This window comes from Leptodactylus fuscus, chromosome 1 (assembly GCF_031893055.1).
Source record: "Leptodactylus fuscus isolate aLepFus1 chromosome 1, aLepFus1.hap2, whole genome shotgun sequence".
Classification (NCBI taxonomy): domain Eukaryota; kingdom Metazoa; phylum Chordata; class Amphibia; order Anura; family Leptodactylidae; genus Leptodactylus; species Leptodactylus fuscus.
This window is the reverse complement of record NC_134265.1, coordinates 309,651,017-309,672,523: the sequence shown is the minus strand read 5'-3', so window position 1 is coordinate 309,672,523 and position 21,507 is coordinate 309,651,017. Positions and strand designations below refer to the sequence as shown.

The 21,507-nt window shown below is 40.4% G+C and overlaps 1 protein-coding gene across 9 annotated transcripts in view; it reads right to left on the bottom strand.

Annotated features, from left to right (window-relative positions):
• Positions 1-13,454, bottom strand: part of SORBS2 (sorbin and SH3 domain containing 2) — a 218,724-nt gene extending 205,270 nt beyond the window's left edge. For all 9 annotated transcript variants that reach the window (XM_075258987.1, XM_075258861.1, XM_075258853.1 and 6 more), the window contains exon 1: positions 12,846-13,454. The gene's annotated coding sequence lies outside the window, so the exon portion shown is untranslated. The remainder of the gene's footprint in view (positions 1-12,845) is intronic.
• Positions 13,455-21,507: the final 8,053 nt, after the last annotated feature.

The window sequence follows — 21,507 nt, the reverse complement described above, 5'->3', positions numbered from 1 at the left end:
TTGTTGTTATTGTTGGTCTAGCATTTGTCACCTGTCCAGTGATTAGGTGATTGATAGTTCAGACAGGAATACCCCTTTTATAACAAGATTGGGCACACTCATTAAATTTCTGCTGGGTGAATTCCCATTGGTCAACGCCTGTCTTCCTTCACCTTCCTTATAAAGATTTACATTTGGGGGAGGGTGTTGTAGTAACTGGCAGACACCTTTAGCATAGACTTATCTCCTTGCTGAACAAAGGGTTTCAGAATACTGCAATCTTATTATTGTTATTATTATTAATAATTTATATAGCATGATTAATTGGTGGTTTACATACAGTACAGAAAATATGCAGAACAAACATAATACAGTGACCAACTGGCACAGTGGGATAGAGGGCCCTGCCCGCAAGGGCTTACAGTCTATAAAATCCAGTCCCCAAGCAACTGCTATTGCAGGACAATGGTAATAATATACCGTCACTCGGTCTTATATGTATGGTGCCAGGAAAAGACTTCTCACGGCCATAGTATACAGTATAAAGAGTTTCCGGCACTCAAAGTTCAAGCTTTCAAAGTGTATATTTATTAACATCCGACAGGAATGAACAAACGTTTCGGTCTGGTATAGACCTTCTTCAGTGTCCTATCTGACCTGGACTCCCTATTCCTGAATCCTTGGCTTCCACTTCACTTTTCAACTAGAATACTGGCACACAGAAGAAGGTCTATACCAGACCGAAACGTTGGTTCATTCCTGTTGGCTGTTAATAAATACAAACTTTGGAAGCTTGAACTTTGAGTGCCGAAAATTCTTTATACTGCTATTGCAGGACAGTCAGCTGGTCCCCATACACATTATTAGATTTGTCATCAAGCTCTTTCAACATTAATCTAATAATCTAAGTATGTCCTGTTTTCTATACAAGAACCTTTTATGTAGTTACAATTTATTACTGTATATCACTGTATGACATAGTTCGTCCTACAACTTTATCACATACTGCAAAAGTATACCAATATATTACGGCCCGATAGCAGCCAAAGGGACTCTCTTTCACTGTCAGGTGACATGAGACCTATTATATACTTGGCATATATACCATAATGTCATGTGAACAAGTAAATAAGGTTTGTAATCGGTGTGGGGAGTTCTGTAAGGTATTAGATAGTTCTATCTGAACTGCAAGGATAATGCTGGCCTACCAAAAATAGCAATTTTGTGTGTTGATAGCAGTATGCTTACATTTTATATAAAGGATGCAAAAGAAAATAAGTAGGATCAGTGCAGCCTTAAAAATGTATAGAAAGCATTTATAATATAGCTATACATTGTCATGGCTGCTTAGGTATCTTCATGATATAACCTTCATGATTATAGCAAAATCGAAATGAGCTCTTTGGAGCAATGAGGTCATTGCTACTGCTAAAGAAAGGTCAGAGGCAACACACCCATTGTCCGAAGAATTAATTTGTATACTGACAGACAGGACATGGGAATCCATAGTAGAAATGCACATTTTTCAATCAAGGCCAAGTAAACATAACTATGATACTAATATAGCTATAACACTACAACACTAGCGCTCTGTATATTCATGACTTAAGAAAACAGGCATTATATAACTGATTAAGAAAGTATGGATATTCTTTTATACAGTATTTTGGACACTTTAGTCTTTGATTCATGTTCTGAGTACTTAATCCCTTTATTGCCACCATTTCACATACTGTACTGTACAAGTGAATTGATGAACATTGTGTTCTGTGGATTAACTAAGATGTAACTTTCTCTTAAACCATATATTATATTGTGTTGAAGCCGTACCTTGCCCTATCTCACACAATGTTCTTTTATATTCTCCAGTGCTCTGATAAATGAAGTCCTTCTAGAGTACTGCGCAGATCAATACAATAGTATACTGAAGACAAATGTGAAACATAGATAACAACGTCAGGTATAAAGTTATGACAGTATAATATTTTAGGCTGACCAGTAACTGAAATACTTCTGTAAACAATTTTCACCCAAAATGCTTGGCCATTACAGCTATTGAAAGGGATCATCCTTATATTATCTTACAGAGATATTACTGTATTATTATTATTATTATTATTATTATTTTGGAAAAAAAATCATACCTATTCCCAAACTAGCAAATACTTGGTTAAAGGGGTTGTCCTATAACAAGGATCCTATCTATACTGCTAGTTTATGTGGGTTTAAGACTTTTTCTAAAGGCATTGCTTTATCAAAACTGCTTTGTTTGGCCCCTATCTTAATTTATTCACTTCATTGTTTACATGCGTTTCTATGACCACGGGCCCCAGACCACGGGCTTATCTGCTCAGTCACTCAGTGGAGTAGCTGCCTGCTCTCAGGGGGGGAGGGAGGGGCTGAGTGCTGGGAGCAACTCTGAGCTGTGTATGTCTGACAAGTAGCGGAGCTCCTCAGATAGGAGAGGGGGGAGGTGAGAACTCAGGGATTTTTAAATTCTTTATCTCCCTCTTCCACTTATCAGCCGGTTTAATTGAATTTGGCTGATAAGGGTTGAGATAGGGAGTCCGTTTCTTCTGCATTTAATGCAAACTGACTCAAATTCAGCTCTGCTACATCAGCTTCTACACCAGCTTCATACTGTGATAATGCATTTACAACCAATCCCTCATTACTGACTGCAAACTTAGCAGATAGCAGAGGAAGTGAAACCCTGCCCACCAATGTGCCAAGAAAACCAGGAAGTGAAGAGAGCCCAGAGCCTGCAGGTTGGTGAACAAAAGTTATGGGAATACCCCTTTTAACAATTCCATAGATATAGCACAGAGAGTGACAAATGACCGTGGAAATCAAACATGGCTGATCATCTTTTAAGGAAATATCTGATATGTTTCACAACGTAGTTTCTGAACATTTGTATAACCATTGTAGCATACAATATGGGCAGTTATAGGCTACCACTACATGGCAACATGAATTGTCAGCCACGATATCAACCATGGCCATACCTTTTGTATACCGTACTCCAACAATTCCTACGTCAATTGTTGAGTTGTCACATTGAGAGGACACATTACATGCTGCTACCTGGGAAACAACAATACTGTACCTTGTCTAAGCAACTATTTCATGTGTAGCAAAGACCTAAAGCTGACCTTACAGATTAGATAAATGTCCAGCAAACCTGCCAACTTCAGTCAACAATCTAATCTATATGAGGTGGTAGATGAAGTTGATGGAAAGTTCATGTTGAATTTCAATACACCAAATATAGTGGTCTTGTGGTAACATATTCTTTAAAAAAAAGGGTCTGGAAGTGACTTATTCCCCTCTCCACATTAAGAATAACATTTATTGTACATAAGTAAGCAGTTGACAGCTATCGCACATGTATGGCCATCCTAATACCAGAAAACCATCCTTATGGTTTAATCTATTGTGAATATTCATCAGAATCTATACAATTTCTGTAATTCATCATCACTTCTATAGTTATAGTAGTTTTTTGGTTACTTACAATATTCAATTTTTACCAATCAACTATAGTGATACACTTACTTGTAAGCACCTAGAAGTATATAGTAGGTTGAAAAATGGAATAAAATCCAGAAATAATGACATATCCTGTTCTATATGTTATAGTTGTTTTAGCATGTGCCAGTGAGGTGACCATAAGTGATGCCCTCTGGTCTATAGGCCTTTGTGGCTGGTCACATCACTGGCTAAGTAAGAAAGTAAGATATGAATAAAGAATAAAAGATGGCTGCAATGGGCACGGATGATGGAATGGCAGGTATATTTTTATATCTATTATAAAGTTGTACAGTGGCCAGGACACCACCGTGTAGGAAAGACTTTGAAATGAAGGTAGTACTGAATCTGTACGCTTGTGATATGCCATCACTTTATAAGATGAGATAGAGCATCAGTATATAAAGAACTATAAATGATACCCTATCCAGAGGATATGTCATCAATATCCGATTGGGTGGCAAGGCATCCCCATTAATACGCTCTTCTCAGCAGCTAATACACAGACAATGCAGACAAGTCTCTTCTAGGTATAGGGGCCAAACCAGAATACTTCAGGTCAATTCCCATTCTCTTGAATCCTCAGTTTAGGTCATAAATATTTTTAGCCTGAAAAACCTCTTTCTTAAATCTTAGATAATCTTTTACATATTCACTCCTGAAAACAAGAGCCGTTACATTATTATATTGCTATATGTTCTATAACAGGCACTTGTTATCCTATAGTTTTTGCTGCCTTATTCGCTACTTGTTTTTTGTAAAGAAATACTTGCATATTAGTTTATGGAGCTGAATTCTGATAATATAGACTTGTCCTTGTTCAGGCTTGGTTCACATCTGCGCATGGGTTTCTATTCGAGGGATCCACTTGGGGGCTCCCTGAACGGAAACTTAATCTGCATAAAAAAACGGTTACCTTAGGAAACCCACGGACCCATAAACTATGTTGGGTCCACGTGTTTTATGTTTGGTTTGTGCCTGAAAAGGGCGAAAAATGCGGAGAGGGGAATGGAATTCCCATACAGAGACGCAGATGGGAACGAGCATATTTGGTAAAGTAGAAGAATTCTGCCTTTGAATACCTAAACCCGAATTTTTCATCTTCTACAAATTTTGACATGTGAACCAAGTCTAAGGGAGTGTTCACACCAGTGGCGTAACTACCGCGGAGGCAGCTGCCACAGGGCACGGGACATTAGGGGCCCAGTGACAGCCGCTACCACCACGTTTTTTAGTTATTCCAGCCGGTAACGGGCCCTATTTACTTACCAATCCTGGGGTCTTTGCTGACCCCCCCCCCCCCCCCCTCGAGTATAACGATCAGAGGCCCAGGAGACGTAAGAAACATAAAAAACTGTGTTACTTACCTCTCCAGGCACCGGGCAGGCTTCTGCCTAGTTCTCTGACGTCACATGAACCCGGCCTGCGTCCCGGGTCATGTGACGTCTGACGTCATTGAAGCGGAGGACTGCAGCGGAGCCGGGGGACAGGTAAGTGTTTTTTTATGTTTTTATTCCCCTGGGTCTCCGATTATTATACTCTGGGGTCTGTTGCTTTCATCTGTCATAGGGTGACCGTAAAAGACATTAATGGTAGTAGAGTATGGACACAGATGGAGGGGGCTGGTCATTACAATTGACTAAATGCAAAAAACATAATAGACACTGTCTTCTGTCGTATTTGTTTACATGGTAATGGAAGAAAAAGTCCTACATGGCACCAATTTTTCTCCCATTAGAAATGAAAAAACATGAAAACTTCCATCATGCTTTTTACATTGGGGTGAATGCAGACTTATATCAGAAGTAAGGGGCTCCATCTGCATCTGTCATTTTATGTCCGTTGGTGTTAGCCTGTTATGGAATGAAGTGTTAACAAACCCTAACTGTACTCCTCTATCCTTCCAATTCCAATATCTCTGTGTATGGAGCTTGTTTGCTTCACAAGCATTGCTTCAAGGGGAGAATAGCTCAGTATAAATGGCAACTAACAGAGCATTGTATGTCAACATATGGAGGCTCTGCGGCTCTGTAGTATGGAGGAAGGGAAAACTCTGTGTGGCGCTGTACAATGTCTCTGCTGAGACCTTATGCCTGTGCAGCAGGAATGATCAGCATGATGTGAATGATGGGATGATTGTGCTAATGCATCCACCGGCTAGAGATACACTGTCCTCTGAAAATCTTCTACTAGGTCATTCCATATATATATCAGTGTTTTAACGACCATAAAAAACATCTGAATACTTGACTTGTAGGGCTACTTGAGGACGCCAGTGAAAAGAGAGCGATGGCCTCTAATGCAAATTCTGTTCAAGGTTCACCTCCTCCTCTGTTACAAGGGCCCAGGTAGAGTTGCTACCCCTCACTATACCTGCATTCAGTACTTACTTTGGAATGATGCAGGATCTCTTAATGTTTATGATTTGTTTTAATAAAGTATGGTTGCTGTATAAGACCTATACAGCATATCAATTGTGCCAAAGACATAACCTGAAGCTCCTGGGCCCCAATGCAAAATATGTAATGGTGTCCCTAGGTATCTGATGTCATTTAGTATAGTTGTATATATTGTGTGGCCCTCCCTGGGTCCAGGACCTTGTAGTGACTACTGCCTTTGCACCCCCTATAGATATACTCTTGCCTGTGATATAATACACTTACAGCAAGCATGCTGCATAAGAAGAATACATTGTGCCATGTGATCATATGCCATGTAATAAAAATGGCTGCATGAATGGTAGCAGTGGTTGCAGATCCATGGCAGTGGTTGTACGGATGGATCTGCTTCTGTTACGTATAAGCAGGTTAGACCTTGTAGCTTCCCGCTCAGATGAGCTTGCAGTTGTTGTGACAGTGTCCTGTTTCTGCCATTCATTCCAGAGCCACTCTCAGGAGCAGAATTATAATAGAAGGTATATTATAAGTGTGAGTACCTGTATACCATAGATTCGGTGTGTAGCATTATGCTATGGAATGTCTGGCTTTTGTATGGAGACTTCCTCCCGTTCTGCTTTTCATTGTCTGGTCTTAGTATTCACTACCTTTATTTTCCTATTTATAATATGATATACAGAAGCGGATTGTTTGTCTAGGTCTCTCATTACTTGTTCCTGTCTTCAACTCCTGAATCATTCAGGACTATGGTGACTGTGGCAGGCGTCCAGGTGAGCCTTACCTGCTTTTATACAGTAAAACCTTCAGCAAATTCTTCACAATAAATCTTACTTATGCAGTAAACACTATTCACTTAGGCAGCATTCACACTGAGTAACACTGGCGTTTTTTGTGCTTATTTTGGCACGTAGCGGTGCGTAAACGTCCAACGCGACCGCAAAATAGCGAGTCGCAAACGCGGCGCAAAAGCGGCGTTTACACGGCGCTACGTGCCAAAATAAGCACAAAAAACGCCAGCGTTACTCAGTGTGAATGCTGCCTAACACTTAAGAGTCACATTATATAACTCAACTTCAATTTTTACTCATTTTGATTTGTGTAGTTTTTGCTTAATATGCAATGCAAGATAAAATTAGATCAAGTAATAACCTGTCCTAAAAAACAGAACTGAGAATGATTGAAAATGGATAAAAGAAGGTAGAAAATGCTGAAAACTAAAATCACTACACTTGTTTATTGTCAGTATACTTTTTTTTTTTTTTTTTTTTTTAATTTGCTCCTGTTAAGGGACTGTTCTGATTAACTAAATCCTTGGATAGGTCATCAATATCAGGTCGGTGGAGGTCTGACACCTGGCACCCCCACTGATCAACTGAGTGAACACCAATTCTGTTTCACAACTCAATGTCATCAGTCACATGGTCTGTTTGCAGCTCAGTCCCATTCAAGTCAATGGGACTGAGCAGCCATACTATTATTATTATTGTTTATTTATATAGCACCATTAATTCCATGGTGCTTTACATTTGGGGGTTACATACAATACACAAAATATACAGGTACAATAATACTAACAATGACCGAATGGCACGGTGGGGTAGAGGGCCCTGCCCGTGAGGGCTTACAATCTATGAGGGAAGGAGGTAGAGACAGAAGGAGAGGGAGGAGACTGTTCAGATGGTGGTGCGGTGATAGTGTTATTGGAGGTTGTAGGCCTTCCTAAATAGGTGAGTCTTCGGGGCCTTCTTGAAGCTTGTGATTGTGGGGATCAGTCTTATGTGTCTTGATTGCCATTGCCAAGTTGCCATACCATGCAAAACTGCTATAAAATGTACTGTGTGGTGGCATAACTTGATTTTCTGGGCCCCAATCCAAAATCTATAAAGGTGCCCCTACCTACCTTCTGCCATTTAGAAAAGTGGTATATTTTATGTGGCAGAGGGTCCTTTAGGGTCCTCTCTGGGGTCTAGTAGTGACTGCTACTACTGTACTCCCATAGCTATGCCAAAGGGTGCGTTGCTTAATAAGTAGTGAAGAATCTGCAGAGCTCATCTGAACACTGATGTCCTTGCAAGCAGCTGATTAGTGGGGGTGCCAGGTATCGGACCCTCACTGATCTGATATTGATTACCTCTTCTGGAAACATTTATGGCCTATCCTATAGGCTCAGTGGTTAGGAATGTTACCTTGTTGCAGCCCTTGCATTGTCTCTTTGAAGCAAACCCAGGGAAAGATTTTCTTGGAGTTTGTATGATGTTATTTTGTTATAAACAGAAACTAAGATGAAATGTTGCATTGTGGTCACAAACTGTGTATGATGGCATAAGGTGCAAAACTCAGATCCGTATATTGCAGGCTTGAAGGTGCGTTTGTAGTCATGTGATGATGTTATGTGGCTTGGAAGGACCATGAGTCATGTGACTACATAATGTGACCACCCCTGCACCTATATGTACTCACCATTTACATGTGAACCTTCCCCACCTCTGCAATGCAGTCAAAAGTTTGGCACAAATGAAACAGATTGATCAGCAAATACAAGAACTATGTTGCAATAATAATAATACTTGAGGCCTATTTAGATTATACGTATGTGACCCATTTTGTGGTCACAGAATCCATAGCTACATATGCTGTATATGCACATTATGAGCAGGATGAGCTATGTCCACACAGAGGTCCATATATACCTGAGGTGCTCATGGATACATTGGTTGTAAAACACCTACAGAGGTGTAATGTGAACACCTGGGCCTCAATCCAAAATCTGTACCAGGGTCCCCAGATATGATGTATTGCTTATAGTCTGCTCCATATTGGAAAACACCATTTATGTGTCCCCTAGGGCTTCTGGGCCTAGGTGCGACTGTACCGTCTGCACCCCCTTGAATTACACCCTTGACAGTACTGTATATATTACAAACCTTGAGAATTTGTTTCCATTTACTTTAACTAACTTTATATAAACCCAAAGATGACTGACCAAGCATGTACCATTGCAGTTATCCTGCTACAAGGTGTTACCCTTCCAACTGAAGAACACATCATGTAAGGCAAGTTGTATCACAGTCACCATATGAGTGTATAATCTGCTTATTGTTTCTTCCCGCAGACTGCGCTAATCAAAGCAAAAATAACTTTACGGACCATTACAGTCTAATGGGATTGTCTGTGAGTAAATGTGGATTCATAGACGCAACACTATTTCAATTAACCTTTACACTTAATAAGGAGGAAGCAAGGAAATTTATTGAAAATTCTATTTTATTCTGTAAAATGGAAATTTACTATAATTCACCTTATAAGCTTGGGTAATGAATTTTTTTTTATCAAGGTATGATATGTGAATGTATATAAAAAGGAACAGCAAGCTTTGTATCCGTCACATACAGTAGATCCTGCTCTCCATCAGTTCTGTATCACTAGTAACAGGTATGAAAGGCCCTCAATGGTAGTACCCATGATGGCCACCAGTAAAAGCCTGGGCTTCATTGTAATACAAGAGATTTATGTTTTTATTTAGTGATTTTTATTTACTGTATTTTTTTAAGTATTTAGGACATTAGGTGGATTTTTATGGATGAGATGTGATAGAGCTTTAACCATTGACTCATAGCTGGATAGATCTAGGGTTGTCCGGGATAAACAGACATTCCTACACTAATCTAAACACCCCCTCGCATACTTTCTAAATTACATAATTTATCAAAAATGTATATTTATCCATATCCCTTGGGCAGTCACATGACCAGGGACCTTTTCTGATTATCCTCAATGATCCGTTTCCGGACTCCTCCCCCCCCACCTCCCTCCACGCCATCATACTTGTATATCTTCCTTACAGACTTTCTCCTGTGGGGAATGGCTCCTCCTCCTTCTGTGCAGTTTGCTCGCGCGTGCGCAAAAGAGCTGCTGTAGCCGAGACTCCATCTCTATTACGCAAGCATAGGAGCCCAAAGGAGCCGCCCACTCCTGTGCAGTAGAGATGGCGCGAAGGCTACAGAACAGTGCCGGGGACTGCTGCACAGGCAGAATCAAAGAAGAGAAGGAGCCATTCCCTGCAGAAGGAAATCTGGAGAGGAAGAAGATGGGTAGGTATAATGGTGTGTGCGGGGGGTGCGGGTGGGGGGTAGGCTGAGTTAGTTGGGAAGGGCTAGAAGTGGGCGTGATAGCTAGGGAGACAGGGAGGGGGTGTTAGTGAGAGAGAGAGAGAGAGAGATGAGGAACAGTGAGAGGGAGATGGTGTGAGAGCCTACAACTACCATAATGCATTGCATCAGCTAAGGCAGCAGGAAGCTACACCATGTAAACAAATGTAGAAGATGCTAGGCACTCTGAGAGAAACCCAGAAATCACTCAAAACACTACTAAAGGTATTTGGGTCTATTTATTGACCCTTTAATAGCACAGACCCTTTTTTAAAAAAAAAAAAAAATTTCCCCCCTGAAAACTCCTTTAAAGCTGCAAATACACAGTAATACTGTACATTTGACACTAACCTTCTGTTAGCAATATCTCTGCCCCATAAGTAGGCTATGCTTAAGTTTTTGTTAAACAAGCTTACGTTTATGGGGCAGCCAGACTATACCTCAATGTTAGAGCAAACAAAGATCATACATATTGTAATTAAACCACCTTCAGAGAACCTGCATGACCAGTCAATATACATAGAGGATCTGAGAATATAATTGCCCAGCTTTGTTGGATATGACCAGGTTATAGGGGTTGTCCTATGGCAGTATCTAGATACATGAGTGCACTCAGCTGTTCACTGATACTTGCATTCATTTCTATTGAGAGGGATATGCTCACCCTGCTCTTTGGCTGAAAACAGGGATTTGGAAACTCCTCTTGACAATGGTGGGGGTCACAGAGGTTAAACCCAACCTAAATAACCTTTATCACCTAACAGATCAAAACAGTGCCTATCACTAACTATCAAAACTGGTGAGTTCTCAAGTGAAGACCTGCTCATCCAGTTTATCCCAATGTACAGGAATTTTAGGATTTATAATTTTACACATTATTTTCTAGTGCATGTTACATTACTTCGAATGCCAGTACCCCACCTCTTAAAGAGACACAGCACAGGTTTGGTTTTGGGGGCAGAATTGTACACCTTATAAACACCTTCAATAATAACCATCAAAGCAAATCCACTTACAATCCCATCCCCTATTATCTCTATATAATGCTTGTAGCATATTATTATTACTATAGTCCTCATCTTTCAGTATGACTTCAGTTTTATGAGATGATGATGATGTTTCACAAAGTGTTGGGGGCAGAAAATGACAAGTTCCAGCCCCTACTATTTCAATAAAGTACCATATTATTTACTACTATGGGGAAGAGCTAAGTGTTGGGCTTTAAGAAGGCAGAGAGCAGCCATAGTGACATGTTTCTGGGTGGGCCTTGTGTCTGTCACCTTCATTTATCTTCCTTCAGAAGGTTGTAATAAAAAGCATATTCCTCTTACACACCCAGCGTCTTCAGATTTTTACACGTCCTTTGTTGTACACTTAATGTAAATGTGTATGGGCTTACATGTCCAATAACTCGACTACCTGTGTATATAGTTATTATTCTGCCTACATTACATACTGTATATTACAGTTTCGTTCACATGTTCAGTGTAGGACAAAATGCAATGGCACAGTAGGAAAAATAGCATGCAGCGTTACTGAATGGGGGAGGGGGATCAATCAATAGCATCACAAAGCATAGTAGAGACGAGGACAATCGCTGGTCATTGAAAGACCTAAATAATCATCCAAATGGAAACCAAAAAATATCAGTTGTACAGACCATGCCACTAAACCTGTGCATGCTTACTGCGCTATAATACTATGTTGTACCCATGTTATTGTGCACAAACACTCGTGTCAATAAAGTTTATCTAAGGCTATGACAGTGACATCAGCGTGCCTATTATGATCGGAACTCAGGCTTTATTGTGTATCCAGATACATTATAGCAAACAGATCACCTGGACGACTCTATAGAGATATTCATATTTGTATGCATAGGAACGGAACAAAGAAAAAAAAGGAAATTGTCAGAGCAACTAGTTGTGGGAATGCAGCACAATGTCCCTTCTACCTACTTGTGCCCTGCAGCCGCCTTACTATGTGTAACTCTATCCCTTCCCTTTTATATCACTTAAACATTAACCAATTGCTGTTTCTTCGGCCTCTATTGACCTTTACTAGTATTGACAGCTCAAGTGTCCCTATGGGACCATTGGTGGTGGAGAAGGAATTATTGGTGGGTGTTGGTCTATGCTATGGCTATGAATATTTGAGAAGTAACAAACTCATTTCATTGTGTGATAGATCCTGTTTTGTATGGGGAAAATGAGCCGGTATGCATAATATAATAGCATGTCACTGTATGTGCTCCACTCCTAGCTGGCTGTCTATTCTTCCCTTTGACTCCATGCGATGAAACCCAGTGGGTGTGCTAAGCTGAGTGGTGGGGTGTATGCTGGATGGTATTAACTCTTTGATACCCACTGCATATTACATGGCACCTTTCTCCTACAAATTAGAAAATAATTGACTAACTTTTACTAGTCAGGGCATGGCAATGCCCTGTGAAACATAAATACATGCCACCTGCTAGCCTGACCTAGATAACATAACAATGGGGAGACAGGAGAACACTCTTCTAGGCCAAGTGCTTTGACATTTTTGCAGTCTTCTTATACATCATATCTGCATTTAGACGCCCTGATTTCTGATCGTATAATATACCATTTATGTGCTGTATACAGATACACACTTTCTGATATAAATTTAGGAGAAATGTTTGAAACTGGCAATACAAATGTATATAGATACAATGTAAAACATGAAATTATACAAGGACATATATTATAGAATACTTCTATTATACATTTATTATATTATGTTTTCTAAGCACAGGATGAATTCTTACCTTGTTGCGCAGGTAGTTCGCGATCGTAATGATGTGTACCCTAGTCTCCAAGCAAAAGTGTTGAGGAAGGACCTGTCCAGGAAGGGTAAGGTAATACCAGAGACGGTGCAGGGGCTGTGTATTGTAGCTCAGAGCTTAGATGAGTGATACACCTGCTTCTTCGCTACTGCTGTCTTCTTGTATTAAGGAAAAAAAAAAAAAAAAAGCACAGATTACAAAAAGGGCAACACCCTTTGTTCGGGTCACTAAGCTTCCCTTGTGAGCAGCTAGTACTGAGCCCTTCAGATAACGTTGCAGGGGAACCTTGCCTTTACAAGACAAAAAACCTACTCCACCGCCTGATAAAGGATATGCAGCATTATCAGCCTGCATTCCATCTTCTGAGATCAGAGCACAAGCCGCTCATCAAAACAGGGGCTCCAAGGCATTCTCAGCTGTAGCAATGATCAGCAAGCCCTGCTGGCCTCCTGCCCTGGCGTACCCCTCAGTAGATGTTATTTATTCCCCGTAAATAAAGGATATAGCAGGGCATAACACACAGCACACTGCTGCCTCGGAGGAAAATGGCTGGTCCTTTCAGCAGTGCTGCAGATAGCTCATTGGGTTGCACTGGCTTTTTGTAACTATAGAAACAGCCAACAGACAGGCTTACACAGCAAGCATGGCCGACCATGTGCAGGTCACCAGCCCTGAATGCTAATTTCTTTCAATTACACTGTGCCTTATCTGTGTCTGCTAACTAGTTAATTGTATCATTTCACCATATGCTACAGTAGCAGGCAGCAAATATGTATTTAGCTATGGATGGAAGGGGCTTATTGTACTATTGTAGTGCATGACATAGGACATATTTATGTGATTTAAGGTTGTTATTATAACCCAAGGTATAACACGGAAACATTACACAGTATGTTACACTAATAAAGATTACAAAACATACAGAGTTGTTACATAAAGCACCCGAGCTCCAATGCAAAATCTGAAATGGGGGGGGGGGGGGGGGCGATCTATAATACTGGTGTCTTCTTATGTTATAGAGAGGTCTTTGGGCCCTCGGACGATCTAAGGAAAAATAGTGATTCCTAACACACACATACATACACACACCCACATATATATACAGTCCTATGAAAAAGTTTGGGCACCCCTATTAATCTTAATCATTTTTAGTTCTAAATATTTTGGTATTTGCAACAGCCATTTCAGTTTGATATATCTAATAACTGATGGACACAGTAATATTTCAGGATTGAAATGAGGTTTATTGTACTAACAGAAAATGTGCAATATGCATTAAACCAAAATTTGACCGGTGCAAAAGTATGGGCACCTCAACAGAAAAGTGACATTAATATTTAGTACATCCTCCTTTTGCAAAGATAACAGCCTCTAGTCGCTTCCTGTAGCTTTTAATCAGTTCCTGGATCCTGGATAAAGGTATTTTGGACAAACAATTCAAGTTCAGTTAAGTTAGATGGTCGCCGAGCATGGACAGCCCGCTTCAAATCATCCCACAGATGTTCAATGATATTCAGGTCTGGGGACTGGGATGGCCATTCCAGAACATTGTAATTGTTCCTCTGCATGAATGCCTGAGGATTTGGAGCGGTGTTTTGGATCATTGTCTTGCTGAAATATCCATCCCCGGCGTAACTTCAACTTCGTCACTGATTCTTGAACATTATTCTCAAGAATCTGCTGATACTGAGTGGAATCCATGCGACCCTCAACTTTAACAAGATTCCCGATGCCGGCATTGGCCACACAGCCCCAAAGCATGATGGAACCTCCACCAAATTTTACAGTGGGTAGCATGTGTTTTTCTTGGAATGCTGTTTCTTTTTGGACGCCATGCATAACGACTTTTTTTATAACCAAACAACTCAATTTTTGTTTCCAAAATGAAGCTGCCTTGTCCAAATGTGCTTTTTCATACCTCAGGCAACTCTATTTGTGGCGTACGTGCAGAAACGGCTTCTTTCTCATCACTCTCCCATACAGTTTCTCCTTGTGCAAAGTGCGCTGTATAGTTGACCGATGCACAGTGACACCATCTGCAGCAAGATGATTCTGCAGCTCTTTGGAGGTGGTCTGTGGATTGTCCTTGACTGTTCTCACCATTCTTCTTCTCTGCCTTTCTGATATTTTTCTTGGCCTGCCACTTCTGGGCTTAACAAGAACTGTCCCTGTGGTCTTCCATTTCCTTACTATGTTCCTCACAGTGGAAACTGACAGGTTAAATCTCTGAGACAACGTTTTGTATCCTTCCCCTGAACAACTATGTTGAACAATCTTTGTTTTCAGATCATTTGAGAGCGGGCTGTCCATGTTCGGCGACCATCAAACTGAACTGAACTTGAATTGTTTTGTAGAAAGAAATGGTCCAAAATACCTTCATCCAGGATCCAGGAACTGATTAAAAGCTACAGGAAGCGACTAGAGGCTGTTATCTTTGCAAAAGGAGGATGTACTAAATATTAATGTCACTTTTCTGTTGAGGTGCCCATATTTTTGCACCGGTCAAATTTTGGTTTAATGCATATTGCGCATTTTCTGTTAGTACAATAAACCTCATTTCAATCCTGAAATATTACTGTGTCCATCAGTTATTAGATATATCAAACTGAAATGGCTGTTGCAAACACCAAAATATTTAGAACTAAAAATGATTAAGATTAATAGGGGTGCCCAAACTTTTTCATAGGACTGTATATATATATATATATATATATATATATATATATATATATATATAATATTATATGTCTGTTTGTTATCAGATCGCCTACAATATCCACCAAATACAGCGTTATGCCAGGTCCACACTGATCGCTTATGTAAACTCAGCCTTAAAGAGGTATCTCTATCTTGTACATTACATACAATCCTACTAATATTATAAGTGTGAAAGTTTGTGTGTTTGGATGTTTGTGAGTTTGGATGTTTGTTCCTCAATCACGCTAAAACGCCTGGACGGATTTGCGTGCAATTTTCCACAAACATAGTTTTCCCTTAGGATTGAGTCACAGGCTACTTTTGGTGCCACTAAACAACATGGCTTCCTAGCAGGAGACTCACAAAAGCAGGACTCCTAGCCCCAGCTATAGACTCACACACACTGCCTGGCATTTCCTGTCTCAACCTGCCTGCACACTCCTTACTGTCTCCTCAGGAGTAGCCCTCACTCTACTCACTCACATTTTACATATAGCTTTCCACTATATAACACATCACATTGTCTGTATCACGACATACACAATACAACACATCACATTGTCTGACACAATACAACACATCACATTGTCTGTATCACGACATACACAATACAACACATCACATTGTCTGACACAATACAACACATCACATTGTCTGTATCACGACATACACAATACAACACATCACATTGTCTGTATCACGACATACACAATACAACACATCACATTGTCTGTATCACGACATACACAATACAACACATCACATTGTCTGTATCACGACATACACAATACAACACATCACATTGTCTGTATCACGACATACACAATACAACACATCACATTGTCTGTATCACGACATACACAATACAACACATCACATCACATTTGCTAGCCCACCAAACTTTTTAAAGCACTTTTACAGTTTCACACGTCTGTGTCCGCCCAATTCTCAAATCACGGCAGACGAAGTCGCGGGTAAAAGCTAGTATGCCATAAATGTCATATGTACATACAGTCCTATGAAAAAGTTTGGGCACCCCTATTAATCTTAATCATTTTTAGTTCTAAATATTTTGGTGTTTGCAGCAGCCATTTCAGTTTGATATATCTAATAACTGATGGACACAGTAATATTTCAGGATTGAAATGAGGTTTATTGTACTAACAGAAAATGCGCAAAATGCATTAAACCAAAATTTGACCGGTGCAAAAATATGGGCACCTCAACAGAAAAGTGACATTAATATTTAGTACATCCTCCTTTTGCAAAGATAACAGCCTCTAGTCGCTTCCTGTAGCTTTTAATCAGTTTCTGGATCCTGGATGAAGGGATTTTGGACCATTTCTTTCTACAAAACAATTCAAGTTCAGTTAAGTTTGATGGTCGCCGAACATGGACAGCCCGCTCTCAAATGATCTGAAAACAAAGATTGTTCAACATAGTTGTTCAGGGGAAGGATACAAAAAGTTGTCTCAGAGATTTAACCTGTCAGTTTCCACTGTGAGGAACATAGTAAGGAAATGGAAGACCACAGGGACAGTTCTTGTTAAGCCCAGAAGTGGCAGGCCAAGAAAAATATCAGAAAGGCAGAGAAGAAGAATAGTGAGAACAGCAAGGACAATCCACAGACCACCTCGAAAGAGCTGCAGCATCATCTTGCTGCAGATGGTGTCACTGTGCATCGGTCAGCAATACAGCGCACTTTGCACAAGGAGAAGCTGTATGGGAAAGTGATGAGAAAGAAGCCGTTTCTGCACGTACGCCACAAATAGAGTTGCCTGAGGTATGCAAAAGCACATTTGGAGAAGCCAACTTCATTTTGGAAACAAAGATTGAGTTGTTTGGTCATACAAAAAGGCGTTATGCATGGCGTCCAAAAAGAAACAGCATTCCAAGAAAAACACTTGCTACCCACTGTAAAATTTGGTGGAGGTTCCATCATGCTTTGGGGCTGTGTGGCCAATGCCGGCACCGGGAATCTTGTTAAAGTTGAGGGTCGCATGGATTCCACTCAGTATCAGCAGATTCTTGAGAATAATGTTCAAGAATCAGTGACGAAGTTGAAGTTACGCCGGGGATGGATATTTCAGCAAGACAATGATCCAAAACACCGCTCCAAATCAACTCAGGCATTCATGCAGAGGAACAATTACAATGTTCTGGAATGGCCATCCCAGTCCCCAGACCTGAATATCATTGAACATCTGTGGGATGATTTGATGTGGGCTGTCCATGCTCGGCGACCATCTAACTGATCTGAACGCGAATTGTTTGTCCAAAATACCTTTATCCAGGATCCAGGAACTGATTACAAGCTACAGGAAGCAACTAGAGGCTGTTATCTTTGCAAAAGGAGGATCTACTAAATATTAATGTCACTTTTCTGTTGAGGTGCCCATACTTTTGCACCGGTCAAATTTTGGTTTAATGCATATTGCGCATTTTCTGTTAGTACAATAAACCTCATTTCAATCCTGAAATATTACTGTGTCCATCAGTTATTAGATATATCAAACTGAAATGGCTGTTGCAAATACCAAAATATTTAGAACTAAAAATGATTAAGATTAATAGGGGTGCCCAAACTTTTTCATAGGACTGTATATGCTGTAAATTTAGGTTCCACATGGTAGAAACACATCAGTCTTCAGGAGTCCACTAAACTCTTATGGGAATTAGCAAAGCAAGTGTGCTCAGGTGTTTCCATTACTCCTTTAAAAGTGGACAACCTAACCAGGCAAAACGCGGGAAGGGTGACCCCCTTTCTGGAGATAGGTGTGAATTAGGGGTGTAACTACCGGGGTAGCAGCTACCACAGGGCCCAATACATTAGGGGCCCGGCGATAGCCACTACCGCTGTGTTCTGTTTTTTTTTCTTAATAGGCCGTTACCGGCCGTAGGCGCCACAAACACTATTATACTCAGGGGTCTTTTCAAACCCCCAGTATAATGATCGGAGGCCCAGCAGAGGTAAGAGAACATAAAAAACACTGTTACTTACCTCTCCAGGATCCAAGCAGGCTTTGGGCCTACTTCTGTGACATCCCTGACGTCACATGACCGGGGCCTGCATCCTGGGTCATGTGACGTCCCGGATGTAATTGAAGATGGCCGACACCATTGAGGAGTTCAGCGGAGCCAGGGATAGGTAAGTAACAGTGTTTTTTTATGTTGGTATACCCTCTCGGTCTCCGATTATTATACTCTGGGGTCTGAAAAGATTGTTCATGGGTGTTCACAATGGTGCATAATATTATGTGTAGGGGCCACTATGGGGTATGAACATATATGGCCAGTACGAACGATATATGGTCAGTACGAACGACTGTAATGGCCAATGAGTTATAAAATGTGTATGGCTGTCTCTGCATAATGATCTTTAACCAAACAATTGTTCATTTAACGGCTGTTTAACCATCGGTCTACATTTATCTAACCTGTATGGTCACTATAAAAGGATTTTCTGAAGCTAAGATGTTGATTATCTAACCTTGAATAGGTCACTAACATCAGATAAGCGAGACCCGAGATCCCCACTGATCAGCTGTTTGATACAGGCCCATAGTGGCCCCTACACATAATATTATGCACCATTGTGAACACCCATGAACAATCTTTTCAGACCCCAGAGTATAATAATCGGAGACCAAGAGGGTATACCAACATAAAAAAACACTGTTACTTACCTATCCCTGGCTCCGCTGAACTCCTCAATGGTGTCGGCCATCTTCAATTACATCCGGGACGTCACATGACCCAGGATGCAGGCCCCGGTCATGTGTGCTGTGTACTGTGTGCAGAGGCAACTATGGGGCATAATATTGTGTGCAGGGGCCACTATGGGGCATAATACTGTGTGCAGGGGCCACTATGGGGCATAATACTGTGTGCAGGCGCCACTATGGGGCATAATACAATGTGTAGTGGCCACTATGGGGCATAATAGAGCACAAAGGAATGTGTGTGTGTGTATGTGCGTGGAGGGGAGTCGGTCGGGGTCTTCGCCGTCGGTTGGGGGGGGGGGGCATGTCAAAAGCTTGCCACGGGGCTCCATTCCTAGTTACGCCACTGGTGTGGATCTCAGAGATGAAATTAACATTAATTGTGTATTTAGATTATTTTCTTTGGCTGCGTCATAAATGTCTACATTGGATTACAGTTAGTACCTAGAATTGGATCAGATGTCATACTAGTAGATCTGAAATGCCTTTTCTAAAGAACTGCTTTGAAAAAGTTTTTCCTGATCTCACAAGACAGGATTTGATACTACTCCTGGTACCAAATATATGACTCATGCACAGAGATATAATCCATCCGGAGGCATGATTCTTAAATGCTACAATATACTACAGACATCAATTAATCTGGATGTACTGGTATAGTCATAGTGACCACTTTATGATGTTTGCAAGTAGCAGTGTAATAAAGGCTCTGTTTGTACTTGAGTTCGTATCTGTTGTTTACATTGATGGCCAGCATACAGTGGCATGGTGCATTATCCAATAAAACATAACTGACGAATACATGCTAAATGAATTAAATCTGATTAATTAGAAAATAGTTTGAGAAAGAACATTACTGATGTGGTATGAAGCAAGTATAAAGCCATATCACCACCACAACAAATCCTACTATTTGCTCATCTTTTAAGAACCCGCTGTCCTACTGTTTCTGCCTGACATATATTACATTGTTCATTTTAGTTGTTACATATATTACATACTGTACATTCTGCCTGACACTGTATATTACATTGTTCATTTTTGTTGTTACGTATATTACATACTGTACATTCTGCCTGACATATATTACATTGTTCATTTTAGTTGTTACATATATTACATACTGTACATTCTGCCTGACACTGTATATTACATTGTTCATTTTTGTTGTTACATATATTACATACTGTACATTCTGCCTGACATATATTACATTGTTCAAACTTTCAATTGTAGTTCACAAAAAAAAATTCTGCAAAGTACTTCTCCTTTTCACGCTTGGCCTTGACACATTGAAAACACAAGATTAGTTTAAAGGTGAAGTAAAGTGAATATTGTGTATGAAGCAAATCTTGGTTTGTCATTTTCCATTGTTGGAATTACAATGTATTATCAATGATTCCCACAAAACTATAGTTGTTCTCTGGGACTGAAATACTGATGACCTATACTTAAGACAGGTTATCAGTATCAGATTGGTGGGAGTTCAACACCCAGCACCACCAACAAATCAGCTGTATAAAGAGAACACAGCATTCAGCGGAGTTCTATGGCCATACATTGTAGAGAGGCTATGCTTGGTATTGAAGCTCAGTTTCATTCACTTAAATGAGTCTGAGCTGCAAACGGCACTCCTGTATCAAACAGCTGATCAGTGGGGATCTCAGGTCTCACTTATCTGATGCTAGTGACCTATTCAAGGTTAGATAATCAACATCTTAGCTTCAGAAAATCCTTTTATAGTGACCATACAGGTTAGATAAATGTAGACCGATGGTTAAACAGCCGTTAAATGAACAATTGTTTGGTTAAAGATCATTATGCAGAGACAGCCATACACATTTTATAACTCATTGGCCATTACAGTCGTTCGTACTGACCATATATCGTTCGTACTGGCCATATATGTTCAATGACAATGGGTGAAGGATAAACAGTTTTTCTCAGAACACCCTGGAAAGAATGCCTCTCTGAAAGACCCATGCATTGTAAAAACCTTTCCCAATGGTAACACTGTAAGGTAATTGAACATTTGTCCTATGTTCCTCATTAAATGATCAGGGCCAGAGTGACAGGTAGATGTGTAACTTCCAGCCATCCTGGCTTCAGCCGGACAGTCCCACATGTGGGAAGAAGTCCCAACTTCCATTCTATCTGCGTCCTCAGATGAAGCAGAGACCTATAGGCTGCTGCTGGTGCCTTGGATACAGTAAGATGAAATTGCC